At 37.5% G+C, this 15,066-nt stretch overlaps 1 protein-coding gene across 2 annotated transcripts in view; it reads right to left on the bottom strand.

Moving 5' to 3' along the window:
- Positions 1–15,066, bottom strand: part of CUBN (cubilin) — a 290,121-nt gene that overhangs the window by 164,645 nt on the left and 110,410 nt on the right. The window lies entirely within an intron of this gene.

Genomic DNA, 15,066 nt, shown 5'->3' on the forward strand with positions numbered 1-15,066 from the left:
AACCCAGGCTGAGACACTAATTAGCTGTTACCTGGGCAAGTCCCTTAACCCTGTTTGCCCTCAGTTTCCTCCTCTGTAAAATGAATTGGTAAAGAAAATACTAAACTACTCCAATACCTTGCCAAGAAAACCCAAATGGGATTAGGAAGAGTCAGACATGACTAAAATAAATGAACAACAAGAATAAAAGTTAGCAAATATATACATATATATACACACATATATGTGCAATAGAAATTATAACTTGTCTTTTGCTTAGAATCTTCCATAGATCAGAAAAGGAACTCAATGAAGATTTCAAGAATGAAAGTATAAACTGCCCCACCACCACTCTCCAAAAATATCTCAAACTGCCAATCTTCATAGCCCCGTTCAAGATTTTTCCTCGTTAAACCCATAGCCCAGAGGTAATATCTTTTCTGCAAATTGTCTACTACATGTCTGAATTTCAATAAATACTAAATTATTTAAAAACCAAGATTATAGCAGCATAAAAAGCTAGAATAATTAGATGTGCCAAAACTCTTTATGGCATGGATTGAATATTTTTAAAAATAGAAGGGCCATGAACAGATTAGAAATATTCTTCCCATAACAAGAAAATATCCCTGATAATGAGCCAAGGACAACATAAATTGCATATGGCACTATTTTTAATAAATTTGGAACAAATCTGCTTGTTGTGAAGGTGGGAAAGGTTCCCGATGCACTCTGGGTTTCAGCAAGGTTTGCCATTTTCTTCTTCTGTGAAAGCAGTCACATCGTATGGACTGATCATACAAATAAATATCTGTGAGGAAGTAACATTGACTGTTGGCACCAGAATGTACAATGATAATAATAATAAGCTTTAAAGTAATGTGTTTTACATAAATTAACTCATTTAAATCTCGTACCCTTTCCTTCCATTTCAATCCATCAGAGAAGTTATGAAACCATTTTTAGTTGTCCTTATATGTAAGAATTTCATAATTGTTCCCCTGGTCCATTGCATTCCCTCTCTGATTTCAGTGTCTTCATAAACAAATAACAGGGTCCCTATGCCCACAGGCTGATTGATGCAAACCGAAATAGTAATATCAGATTCTTGGCTCTCAATGCTGTCTTTCTGACTGCGGTGAAATATTTTAATTTGTTCAATCAAAATTCTGGAAACTCAATGCATTTTTTTTCTTTTCTTGGTCCCAAAGGAAGTAGTTTTGTATTTTCCTGGGGCAGAAATGTTCCTTTAGTAGGATCTCACACACAGCACTCTAAAAGCTTGAGTGACTTCCCCAAGGTGGTGTAGTACCTGAAGCCAGGTCTTGTGCCTTCAAGTCCAGAGGCTTTTCCAATGTACCATATAGTCTCCCTACTTTCTTCCTTCTACTTCTGATATTTAAGAGAGTAACAATTGCCCGTCACTAAGCTAAGGGGTATCTGAGGCCAGATTTGAATGCAGAAAAACGTCTTCCTGACTACAGGCACAGCACTCCATCCACTGTGCCATCTAGCTGCCCAAAGGCAATTTAGTATGGACAAAACTATGGACCTGTTTATTGGGTTAAACACTAGAACTGGACCTTAGATACAAAGCTCATAAAAAAACAATGAAATTTGTCCTTTCATGGAGTGGAAGCTTTACATCTTTGTCCTTCTGAGATCTGACAGATCATGGAAATGTTCATCCTTAAATTCAATTAGAAATATATATATTATTTACTACTGCAAAGGAAGTCTCATAGTTTGATATGAAGGCTCAATCTCCTCACCTTTAAGAAAAACATTATTCTGTGGCTAAACTAGTGTCTACCTGAGTTAAGGAAGTCATTTGGCTTTTCCCAGTTTGGAAGAATCAATTTCCCTGATTTTTATTACATTAAAATATCCTTATGAATTCTGTAATTCAATGAATTATTGATTCTCTGAATAAGAAATACTAATTCAAAGTATACGTGAACAGAAAAGCACTTTATAATATATCAAACAAGTGGGCATCCATACTCCTTTTAAGAACACATTACTGGCCCAGGTAGCAATATCATTTGGTCCAGCTCTAACCAGTGATGTTGTTATATATGTGATATAATGAATCTCAAATACTTAGCAAATTTTAAAATACTACATTATATATATATATATATTCCCCCCACCTCATCAACCTCAACTGACAAGTTTCCTTCTTTTATCTCAATCATCCATGGGGATGGGATGATCATGTCTGCCCATGACCCATAAATCAATCACAGAAGATATTTTAAAGCATCTGTAATGTGCCAGATACTGTATGGGGCACCGGAAACAGAAATATAAAGAATTAAGCAGTCCCTACAAGTGTCATATAATCCCCAAGACTGGAAGCTCCATAGGGATGGAAGATTTATGTTTTAGCAGTCAGCATTCTTCCTTGAGTGCTTAAAATGGTGATCATGCACATTAAGCAGGTCAGCTGTTTAATTTGCTTGGCAAATATTTTGTATGTGCTGATTAGTAAACGTGTTATCTACTCCAATAAAGTGTAAACTCCTTGAAGGCAGGATACATTTAGGTTTTTTTATCTTTATAGAAAGTGCTAGTACCAAGCACAATGTCTGGCACATAATAGCTACAGGATAAATTGTTTATTGTTTGAAATTCTTGCTGATTAATCGGCAGATATTTGATTAAGTGAATTGAAAAGTAAATCACTAAGATCCTTTCTTAAAATTTCAGTACATGTAGAATAGGATCTTGTCCACAAACAATTAGCCTTTGAAAAAATAGCATTGGTGACTAATCTTTAGTTGATTTTATTTTCATCCCAACTGTCAATCTTAAGCACATTGATATGATTTTATAACGAGGATTGGAAGACAAAAACTGTTTCATAATTTATTTGTGTAAAAGGAAGGAAAAAGGAATAATAATTTAATAATTATAGCCTATAATTTCCCAGCACTGTGCTAAATGTTTTACAAATATTATCTCGTTTGATTCTCACAACAACCTTGCAAGGTGATGCTATTTTTATTCCCATTTTCAGTTGAGGAAATTGAGGCAAGGAGGGCTAGTAAGTATCTAAAACCAAATTTAAACTCAGATTTTCTTGATGAGGCAAAGTGGTCTATCCTTTGTACCCCCTGGCTCTCTGAGTAGGTCACCTCAAAGGTTTACATAAGAACACTTTGCTTACAAAATTTTGCCCTTTCTTAGATAGCAAGGAAAAAATCCCAGCCATGAATTGTAAAATTTCAAGGTCTCCTCGCACCCTTCCCAATTACATTAAATGTTTCTACTTTCCTCTCCTATTCCAACACCTTATTTGAAGGAATAGCTTTAATAAAGGCACAGGATGCCAAAAATAAATAGAAATAGAAATAAAAGCACAGGAGGGCATGGAGCATAAATGCTTATAGAAATAAATGCTCCAGAAGCAATTGCCTCTCCATCCCTTTTGCATATGGGTGGGGAGACACATTCTGGAAGAAGAAGCAGGGAGAGGCTCCTGTGTTTATCTCCAGCTGTGATCCCTCCAGTAACCAGGAGAAAGGCCTGTTTTATTTTTGCATCACTAAAACCTCCAGAGGATAGAAGGAGCAAAGAAGAAATGAAAGGATTGAGGAGAGCAGTAGGGATCATGGACTCATTCTGTTCCTACCCAACCACACCCTGGCCTGAATCTCTGGTCAGGAACATTCACAAAATTATAAAACAATTGAGCCAAAACAGCTCTATCTACAGCTAGATAGATAGAAAGATAGATATGAATATACACCTATATTTACATAATATATGTGCATAAATATACACTTATACATATTTATATGAAGAAAAATCTTTTAAAACACTATAAATAAAGGCATACATGTGCTTTATTAAGGTGTCCTAGCCAATAATTTTTTTTCCAATAATTTAAAAATGAAAACGGTTTCTCCATGGTCCCTTCAAATATGCTTTTAAATGAAACTGATTTCCCTCCTTTTGCACAGTGGGTGGCTCCAATCTGTGGGTGGCTTTGAACTGATTCATCCCAGGCATTAACTAATCTGGAGAGTTCAGAATTTTCTGAAGTAGCTGCCGCAGGAGTTTAGACCAGACAGTCTCTAAGGTCCCTTCAGCACAAGAGTTCGATGATTCTACTCAACAGAAATGATTGCAGAAATTATGTAGTTACAGAACATGATAACAATCATATTCTATATTAATATTAGAATATAATATATCATGTTGTATATATTGTATGTAATATAAAACACATTTGTATCTGTGATAAAATGCATGTGTTTTATATACAAGTAAATATCGGTGTATATAATACACATAAATATGAATGTATATCATATTTGCAAATGCACCAGATAGAGCTATATATGTATATATGCCCATATAGATACATATATATTCCACATAGACCTATATATATATGCACCCATACACATATATGTCTACATTATATATTACATATATATATATATATATATTATGTAAACACACATATAAACCTGTGGTTTCATTAAGATAGGGAACTCTCAAGTGGTAAACTTTCAAGGAGTACAAGTCAGTCACCTTCTCTGCTACTTAAAGTCTTAGAGAGTTGCCTAACTCACCGAGGGGTTAGATGATGTCACACAGCCAGTCTGTGTCAGAGGTAAGGCTTGCACTTAGGTTTTCTAGCCTCTGAACTTTATTCCCTACCCACCCTTCCCCTTTTCCACACATCAGTACATGCACATACATGCAAACAATAGTGTGGTTCAGTAATCCTCCCAACTAAGGATACAAAAGAATATCTACCTATTGTGACCTGTAGCATAAATCACAAAAACAATAACAATACAAGTATTTGCTTAGAAGTCTGTTGCTGACTCTATTTCCACTATTTGCTAAATGACACTGGAGGGGCTGTCATTATTGACTGGTATGGGATATTCAATGGGATCCATGGACCAAGATGATAAGAATAATACTACTTTTTTTCTTTTTTTTTGTGGCACTGAGAAAAACTTTGGATCCGGCAAAAGCTTAACAATCCAGAATTTAGAATTAGGGATTGGTCAGGCCATAGACAGGATGAGAAAGAAGCAAAACAATTTGTTCAGAGGTGCAGATTCATACAGTGACTGATAAAGGTGAATGAAGTTAGTAGCTAGCAGGTCAATTGCTGAGACTATAAGGAAGAAAAGATACTACTGGAAGCAGATTGAAAAAGAGGAAGAAGGTAAGCAAGAACTGGTGTGGTTTCGTATTCTCAATAATTAAGGGTTCTGTCATAGCAAAGGCTATGTCGGTGCCCCACTGCATGACACACCATTGTTTCTGACTCAGAACCACAAAGGATACAAAGAATTTCCCCCTGAGATGAACTTGGAGGGAAGCTCTCTCTTTTCAACATCAGAAAGAGAAAAGTCTGAGAAACTAGACTGACATTAACTCAATATATCCACTTTACGGACAGGCACTAGCAGCTGAGCTAAATTTTTGTTTCCATCTACACTGTAATTTTTAAATTAATGAAGAGGGATTTCACAAGAATGTGCCAGATTGGAACTATTGTATCCATGAAATGCTCTGCACAACGCTGAATTAATATGCTGTGGGTGTCCTCCTCAGTGTAGTGAGAGAAATGAGAGAGGTAAAGTCATTATTTAGCCCTATCAGGAAGGGATGATATCTTCTCCATGTAAAAAGGTTAAAGAATTCATCTTAGTCTGAAAAAAAATAACCACTCTATTAGTTTTTCCCTCTAGGTTAAAAGCATCTTCCCCTTTATTCTGCAAATTGCTGCTGCCTACCCTTGTTTCATTCATTTTGGATACCACAAAGAGTTTCCAAGCCAACCCTCTAAAGTACATCGGGGGCTGCAGAAATTACCAGTTATTTTATGAGACCAAAGGGACTGACTGGGCTCACTTCCCTTAAGCTAGGCAGGGATGACTCTGGTTCTTCTAAGCGTATTTCATGAGTCTCACGTAGATACTTGATGAAATCCCCCAAATGGGCAAAATTTGTGGAGGGCAAAAAAAAAAGAAATAACTTTCTTTTTAGAGGGTTTCTAGTTTTATGGTCACACTCCCATTTGGGATTACTCATTCAAAAATTGTTTCCTTTAAACGGTCTTGAAAAATATTTTCAGGGAAATGGGCCAATGAATCACCCCCTGAGGGCACCTAATTAATTACCTGCTTTTGCCCAATTCCTCCTATGTCCTTCCTCCACACCCTCAATCTTCCTTCCCAAGGAAGGTTTACACCTCTTAATATACCACAATGCATACTGGGAGTGACAATGACCATGGCCTTTGGGACGTTGGGACTCCTCTCTCCTAGCAACAAGGTTTGTATTATGCTTGGGAGATGAGAACATGAAAGCATCCAAAGACATCCCCTAATCCAACTTTTTCATTTTACATACAAGATGACTGGGCCCTAATCAACTGACTTGTTCAAGGTCATGCAGAAAGAAATGGCAAAAGTGGGATTTGAATCTGAATTCAGCTAGGTGAAGCCATAATTCATAGAGCCTGGGCCTGGAGTCACTAAGACTCATCTTCCTGAATTCAAATCTACCCTGAGACACTTACTAGCTGTGTGACCCTGGGCGAGTCACTTCACTCTGCTTGTCTCAGTTTCCTTTATCTGTAAAATGAGTTGAAGAAGGAAATTGCAAACCACCCCGTTATATTTCCCAAGAAAGTTCTAAAAAGTTTACAAAGACTTGGACATAACCAAAATGTTTCAATAGCAACAAAATCTCTGAATTCAAATTCACTACTCTTTCCTCTGTATTAGCAGTCATTAAAGCCCTGTATATTCACTTCATGGTAGACTGGAAAGCTAATGGAATATGCTGGGACTGCGGGAGAAAAGGACTCTAGCTTTAAATCCCAGATCTCCACACTCTACTCTTCTCACTTCCATGTTGCCGGATCCCTTAGCTGTATGGTCTTCGCAACTCACTTAAAATTCTCAGTTTCATCATTTGCAATATGTGGACATTTAGATTATCTGTCTCACAGAGCTGTGGAGAGGGTTGCACAAATTATATCTATATCTATATCTATATCTATCTATCTATCTATCTATATCTCTCTATATAAATATATAGAGAGATATAGATAGATAGATATAGATAGATATACACATGTGTATGTATACATGCATATATATACATGCAAAGATTATATATACATGCAAAGATTATATATACACACAGAGACACACACATATATACATACACATATGCAGAATGCTTTGCAAAATTTACAAAAAAATAAAGGAGTATATAAATGTTAACTCATATTATTCTCTGAAAAAGTTCCACAAATATATATACTTGATAGAATGCCATGTGGTTATTGAGAAGAAAACTGGATTTGGAGATATCAAACCTGGATTTCAATATCAGTTCTGCCAGTCACCCAGGCAATTCACTTAAGCTTTGTATAGCAGAATCCCCTCATCTGTGAAATGGGAGAGAGTGAATTCAATATCCCAGGACCCTTCCAGCTCTAGACCCAGAATTCTATGATAATCTGGCCACAAAATTGCCCGGGATAAGAACTAAACTTTTTTCCATTGCTATGTTCTCTGATGTTCATGGGAAGAAAGAAAAAAAATTATGGAAAAATAAGTTACTTCCTTAAGCAAATTGTTAACTTGATCAGTGCACTAATCATTTGATTTAATTTAATTACCCTTCATCTACTCTCCAAAGAACATCTGGGACATTTTTATCATAATTAACTGAAAAAGTAGTCTTTTGAATAAGAAGTAGCCAATTAATGTAGTTAGTCTGCAAATGACTGAACTTAAAGTAGAAGTTTAATCAGATGGGAGAAAATGATCATATTTATTTATGTGTATATGTGTGTATTGTGGGTGTACTTTATGTGTATGGGTGTGCATATATATGTGTGTGTATGTTTGTCTATGTGGTGAGTAGATATATGTGTGTATCTCTGTGTGTATACTTATATGTAATGTGTATACACACACACACACACACACACACACACACACACACACCTATGCCATGAGCAGGTAATGTTAGAAGAGAATTTTTTTTAAAAAAACCACCATTTTCAAAGATTTCTCACAGCAATGCTTGAATCTGTGACATATCTATAAACTCTATGTGGAGCAGGTAAAAGCAAACCTCTTTGAACTGTAAAGAACTACAATGAATTTGAGATTGGTTCACCATTCTCAATGGAACAATTTTTGGAAACTTTTGCTATAAATTTCGAAACTAATAAAAATACTAGTTTTCTTTTTCTCGGGTTGTACTAAAAACATCTGGAATTCCCCAGAAAGCATATGCAATGTCTATCACAGCGTTGCTAGGTAACCAGGACACAAATAGAAAGGTCAAGAAACCTGTACAGACTGAACTCCTTCCTTTTGCCAAAATTGCAGGGGCTGCACGAATGGAACGCTGCATGTTTGGAGAAGGTGGGGGTGGCAGGGGAAGGTTTGGTTATTGCAGTTCGTGATGTACTATTTCAAAGAGTGTTCTTGGAAACAGAATCCAGACTTTGGTGAAGAGTAGCCACAAGTGAATTTGGGATGATGAGTAACCTTTAAAAAACCTCATACTCTTTGAGAGCCTCAGATTTGCTCAGTAATGAGCCCTAACCACTCGCCAAAAAATGAGGTTTCTCTCTCCCCAGTGTGAAATCAAGATTAACTGTATGTACTTTGAACAACAATATGTACTGTGTAGTCAAGGATGTGAATAATATTTGAGTCTGGCTTTTTTTTAACCGAAATTTCAGTCAATCTGTGATGTCTAAACTCAAGGAAGTTTCAAAACCTCATCAGCATGGCTCCTCCCCCTCTGCTCCAGGGGTATCCACCACCAGCATCCGTCCACACTTTCTCCTCCCAAATGCTAAGTAAAAGGATCTTAGGAGGAAGAATACTTGTGCAATAAAAATAAGCAGGCCATAGTACATCCTCAAGAAAGGCAGCCTAGGTACAGTGGGTTAGTGTGGCTGATTCAGAAAGACAAAGGGTTGAATCCCTTTTCTGCTATAAACCAGTTGTTTGCTAATGGTCAAGAGAGAAAATCTTGTTATTGCTGTTGTTCAATCATATCTGACTCCTCCTGACCCCACTTAGAGTTTTCTTGGCAAAGATATTGGAGTGGCTCACCATTTCCTTCTCCAGTTTATTTTACAGATTAGGAAACTGGCAAAAAAGGTTAAATGATAATTCCATAGTAAGTATCTGAGCAAGATTGAACTCAGGTCTTCCTGACTCCAAACTCAACTCTCTAACCACCAGGCCATTTAGCTGCCCCAAGCAATATATGACTCTTAAATTAACAATAAGATGCAGAAATGCATCCATAGAGGGAGTTTCCAAAAACAAAATGTTTTTAGTAAATAATGATTCAGTTCTTAAATTGTTTAATGAGCTCCTGCTCCATCAAAGACTCAGGACATTTAGCTTTTACAAGATATTCTTTGCTTGTCATTAGCCTTCTCATTAGTTTTCTCTTTATCAGACTTTAGAATGATGTGAATAAAGCGTTCCATAAGAAGATGGATAAAGTGTCCTAAACTGAATAATTATCTGTATAGATAATTACTGAGAAAGCCAATGTTGTGATTAATAAATGTTCAAATAAGTTCAAACTCATTTTTAGCTATGAGAAGTCACAAACAGAAAACCAAACAACTCTAATTGGTTAATATAGAACGTCCCAGGTGAATGGAGCCCCATTCTAGCTTCAGAAGTATCAGATAGCTACATCCAAGTACATCCACAGATCATAAGTAGAACATCAATGTAAATCAACAGAGCACAAGTGTAAATGGTTGTATTTTTTTCTTAGCATGAGTACATTCTCTTTAAAAAAAAAATCCCGGTCATTTAAAACGTTCATCATTTTCTCTTTCTACATAAATTAAATGGGATTTTTGTTTAATTGTGGGTGCCAAATGGAAGCAATAATGCCTTAGCGGATTTAAATTGAAAAGTTTTAGCCAGTTTAAAGCATCTCTTGAAAGTCAATTGTTAAATATTCAGTGCAAGCATTTACATTTTAGAAAACAACAAATACTACAAGTTAAGTTTGATTTAATAATTTGTTGAAAGTCTCTAGACTTCAGAATCTGATAAATAAGATATTTATAATGAAGGTTCAACTTAAAAGTGTTCCTCATGTACTTTTTTTTTCTTTTTCTTAGAATGCTGTCTATTAAATATTTACTAGCATGGCACTGCTCACGTGTGTCCTGATTTGTCATCTCTCGGAAGTTCCCCAAACCTAAACAAAGGAAGCCTTTGCACTGATGTCATAGTTGAGGCAGAATGCAACAGGTATTGTAACAGTCCTCTTTAACGCTATATCATAGGTCACCAATGAAAGGGAAGTCCAATATATATATATATATATAATTTATATATATATTATATATATATATAAAATTTATATATATATATTATATATATATATAATTTAATTAAAACTGTTCAAGGAATTTAATTGGGACCATATAGTTACTCAAAATGAGAATAAGCCTGGATACTTCTTAAACATTATGAAAAAGCCCTTGAATTCTTATTGGCCACAACTCATCAAAATCATAACTGCAACAAAATATCTTCAGTATTGGGATTTTTTTCATATTTTACATCTTTGCTGTTTGAATGAACATAATAGCTGACATTGGCATTGCTTTTTAAGGTTTGCAAGATACTTTATCTATATAAACCAATAGAACAATCATTGTGACTTTTTAAAATTACAAAATGCTTTTAAAACATAAAAATCTGTTGACCTATTAAATAATAATTCAACATTTCAAAATCATGTCTCTTTAAATGATATTTTTTATCCTTCATTTCTCAAAGAGGATCATGACATCAGGGAGATGATTTCATGTTACACAGTTAATTGGATTTAAGTGAGGGAGGACTAGGCAAGATCACCTGCCTCACTTTCCCCTCTAGAGCCATCTGGGACCAGTGGCCAGATAAAGATCAAGATGAAAAATAGACATAGAAGTCAATCCAATTTGTCCCATTTTTATCCTCAGAAGAGGAACAGAATTGGATTATTCTCCTTATTTCATCCCTTTCCATCATCATTAGGACTTTAACATCCATTTTGGTAACTATTAACTATCTGTACTTCCATTCTGTTGTCACTCAGATCTCCAGCCCATTCCTTTTCCCAAACCATATTTTCACCATGTCAGTACAGAAGAATTGTTAACAAGAAGAATAGTTTAAGACGACATTGGTCTTCATTATCACAACGGCATCCCTGATCTGTCTCTGAATCTGTTATGTCAGCTCTCCCTCTCTCTCTCCTTTGCCAAGACCTTCACTTAACCCCTTTCACTTCAGCTAGCCCTTTAACTCCCTTTTGGTTCTGTTGAATTTCCTCTCTACCCTAGACTCAATAGATAATTACTTCAGAGCAGCCTCTCAAGGCTCTCTTCCCCTCTCCTATTCGTCTTGGTCACCTCCCCAGCCTCAGCTGTGTATCTCCTACCATGCCCACTTTCTTTGGTCACACTCCTGTCAGAAGAAGGAGTTATAGGTATTCCTGGACTCAGGAAAGTTAGTTTTAACAAGATATTATTTGTTCCTCATTAATATCTTCATCTGTCTCTCATTGTTCTCTAATACACTTCAAACAGTATTTCAAACTTTGTTTTTGTATTCTTAATCCCTAGAAAAGGACTTGGGACAGAGCAGAAACTGGAGTAAATTGACTTATCACCTTTCCTGAAACATGCAGCTTCTTCTCCCTAGTCTCAATAGGTAAAGTGGCATTTAACTTTGGGACCTCGAGCCCTCTCAGACCCTATAATGGTCCTTACTTCTGTCTCCCCATTCTTTGTTCCGGTTGGAGCCATAACCAGACAAGGATTTGTCAGAGGCTAGTTTTCTAGCCATTGCCATTATGCCAGATTTATGGACATCAGTCACTTTATTCCTTCAAGGGAAAAAAGGGAACAACTCCTGGCTAGTTGGGGAACTTAATGTCAGGACACTGAGAGTAAAAATGAACCCAATGGGGAGTCATTGTTCCTTGTTCTAATTGTTGGAGCCAGAACTGACCCAATCATTCTGTCTCTAAAACCTGAAATCTCTTAGCTTCTCACTCTTTGCCATAGAATCCTTCCCTTCCTCCTTCAAAAAGCCAAGCCTCTCCATCTTGACAATAATAATATGAAAAAAAAAAAGCTCCTTAAGATCCTCCTATCTATTCCTCCATTTTTTAAATTCTTTATACTATCAAATTTGCAATTGCAGCTGAAACCAGTGTTTTCCAATTCAAAGCATCCTATAGACATGCAAAATATCATAACTGTCTACTATCAAATGCTCAACCCTTTGGCATCTTCGACACAGCAGCCCTCGGTCCCTGAGGGTCAGGAGGCCAGTAACAGGGCAAGTGAAACAAGCCAGAAAGAAAAGGAGGATTCAGGGGAAAAGAAAAAAAAAAAGATCAAAGAATTAGGATTTTTTTGTATTTTAAAGAAGCAAGTAAACTTTGGAAATAAAAATTTTATGGAGTAGTAAAAATGTTAGAATGTTTGTTTGTTGTTGGGGCTTTTCCTGGCCTAGTTACTGGGAAATACTCTTCTGCAGACATTGCCTGCATTTCCTGTTGATCCATTCCCTTCTGAAAAACTCTCCAATCTAACTTCCACTTTCATAACTCTACTGAAATTACCATTGAAGATTACCAATAACTTTTTCTTCATTTACCATTACTGAAACTCCTTAAAATTATTTTCTCCAGTTTTTCATGGTACAAAAGTTTTCTGATTCCACTCATATTTCTCTAATTATTCTTTATCTGTGTTTTGAGTGATTCCTTTTCATCCTCTCACTCCCTAACTTTAGTTATTTCCAAAAAACATCTGTTATTTCTTCTTCAATATTCACTCCCCTCAGCTTTCAAATCTAAATAAGCACTTACCCCAGCTTCCTATTTCCCAATAACTACAGGAAATCCCCACTTGGATGTCTCTTTGTTGCCTCAAAATCAGTGTTTAAAATTGCATGTCAGCTTTTTCTTCAAACTAGCTCCCCTTTCCAACAATCCCTTCTCTGTGACTTTTTTCCCAGGCATTATAATTAGGAAATTTGAACTATGTTTGAATTGCTCCTGTTGATTATCCCAATATCCATCTGCATAAATTCTTAATATGTCACCCTCTAAAATACCTTTCACATTTACTGTATCCTCTCCAGTCCTGCTGCTTCTCAAGAACTCTCTTCCAATGAATAACACTGGTTTATTTTATTCTTGCTCCCCACACTAAAGACCATGGCCTGGGGAAGTGAGGGCCTTCTCCTTGATTGGTGACCTACTCTACTAGACCAAGATTCCTACCTCCTACCTCTCCGTCAGGACAAACACTTTCTCTGCCTCACACGCACCCTTCTCCCTTCATCCGGACCATAAACCATGATCAAATCAACTAGGCCAGTCAAAATTTATTGTTTTAAAAACTTTTTAGTGTGCTTTTTCGTCCTGCATTTTTATTTTATGTAATTGAAATGATTTCTTTTATGATCACTCAATGCCTCTTTCCTGTACCAGCTTCCTCAGTTAGTCTCTCGTCCAGCAGTCCTGTATTTCGCTCTCATGTGAATTCTTCTAAAATATTCCTTTCCATCACAAAAATATCCCTGTTCAAAATCTGCAAAGATTTGTCTACCAGGGTCAGTTTTGCTTTGGGGCTACCATAAGCTCTCTTCCCCTACCTATCCCCACCCAGCTTCCTGCCATGACCTAGAAGGTAGTCTCTGAGCCAATCGTACCCATCTTCTCACTGTTCCCTGTATGCACCATCCCCACAGCTATATTTCTGTTCTGCTAATTCCACTTATCTAGAATAACATGTTTCAGAATAATGGAACTTCAGGGGCAGAAAGGCCCTCCAAAGGCAGCTAGCTAGTCTATGGTGTGTCTGATCAGAAAGAGAAAGCCCCTGGCAACATCCTGACAAGTGAGCCTCCAGAACAGGGGTTCTTAGTCTTACCTGTTTTTTTTAAACATTCTGATTACTATATTTCACTATATTTGGTTTCCTCTGTAATCTCTCTTATTTACTCTATGTATTTTAAAAATCACTATTCTGAGAGGTGGCTCATAGGGTCCCCAGACACCAAAAAAAAGTTCCAGGACCCAAACAAGATGGCAATTTGTAATCTTGAGTTTCATCTGTCCACGTGCTTAGTTCTTATTCATCTTCCAAAAACCTGCCTTATCATGCCTTTTCCACAAAGACTTCACCAATTACCTCCCATTTTCAAACTCTAATTGGCCTTGCCAGGACCACACACTGCAGACTCAACAAGCCACACACGGCTGACACTCCTCGGCCCACAGCTCAGCAAGATGTTCAGTCAACACGATTCTAACAAGCAAAACTTTGAAGAAAAGTCAACTCCCTCGTTATCACCACGTCTAAGACAGTCGGTCTGAAGATTAAGAAGCAGAGTTTGCTGTTTGGACATCTGGAGGGCAAAGAGAACTAAAATGAGGGGCAGTGAGAGAAACTGGAGCCGGGTCATCCCAAACATCTTCTTCTCCAGTGGAAAAAAGAGGGTTTGGGACAAAAGGGCTGCGGCCTACCTGCCACCAGCAGGTTCACAGGAGGCAAGGGCCGGAGCTGGCAGGTGCTGACCCGGGCTGGGGGAGGAGGGCACGTGGGGAAGCTTTGGGAAGGCGGATTTCTGTAAACTCCAGCTGCTTTAGAAAATCATTGAAAAGGCCAAAGGGAAGATAAAACGCAACCGGCACCCCTTGTCTGGAGGCTGATGTCATCCTTCCTGACAAAGAAAAGACTTCTCCTTTGTGAAGGTGCAGGCTGACATCACCTCCCCCATCCCCTTCACCCCCCCCCCCCTCCCCTTCAGTCCTCCCTCCCCCTGGTTCCCAGCTGAGGAGCTCACTCCTTTTGCATGTTATTCTTTCACTCCCAAAGCTCCTTGACCTTGCTTGAATGCTGGATTCCACTCCCCGGTGAAAGAGAGGCCTCTGGGGAGCTGGCAGCCCACGGGGATGAGTGGCCAATGGGGCTGAGCCTAAGAGCGCCTATTCAGACTGGGCGGAAAGCTGCACTCCCTTCGG

Source organism: Sminthopsis crassicaudata, chromosome 5 (assembly GCF_048593235.1).
Source record: "Sminthopsis crassicaudata isolate SCR6 chromosome 5, ASM4859323v1, whole genome shotgun sequence".
Taxonomy (NCBI): Eukaryota; Metazoa; Chordata; class Mammalia; order Dasyuromorphia; family Dasyuridae; genus Sminthopsis; species Sminthopsis crassicaudata.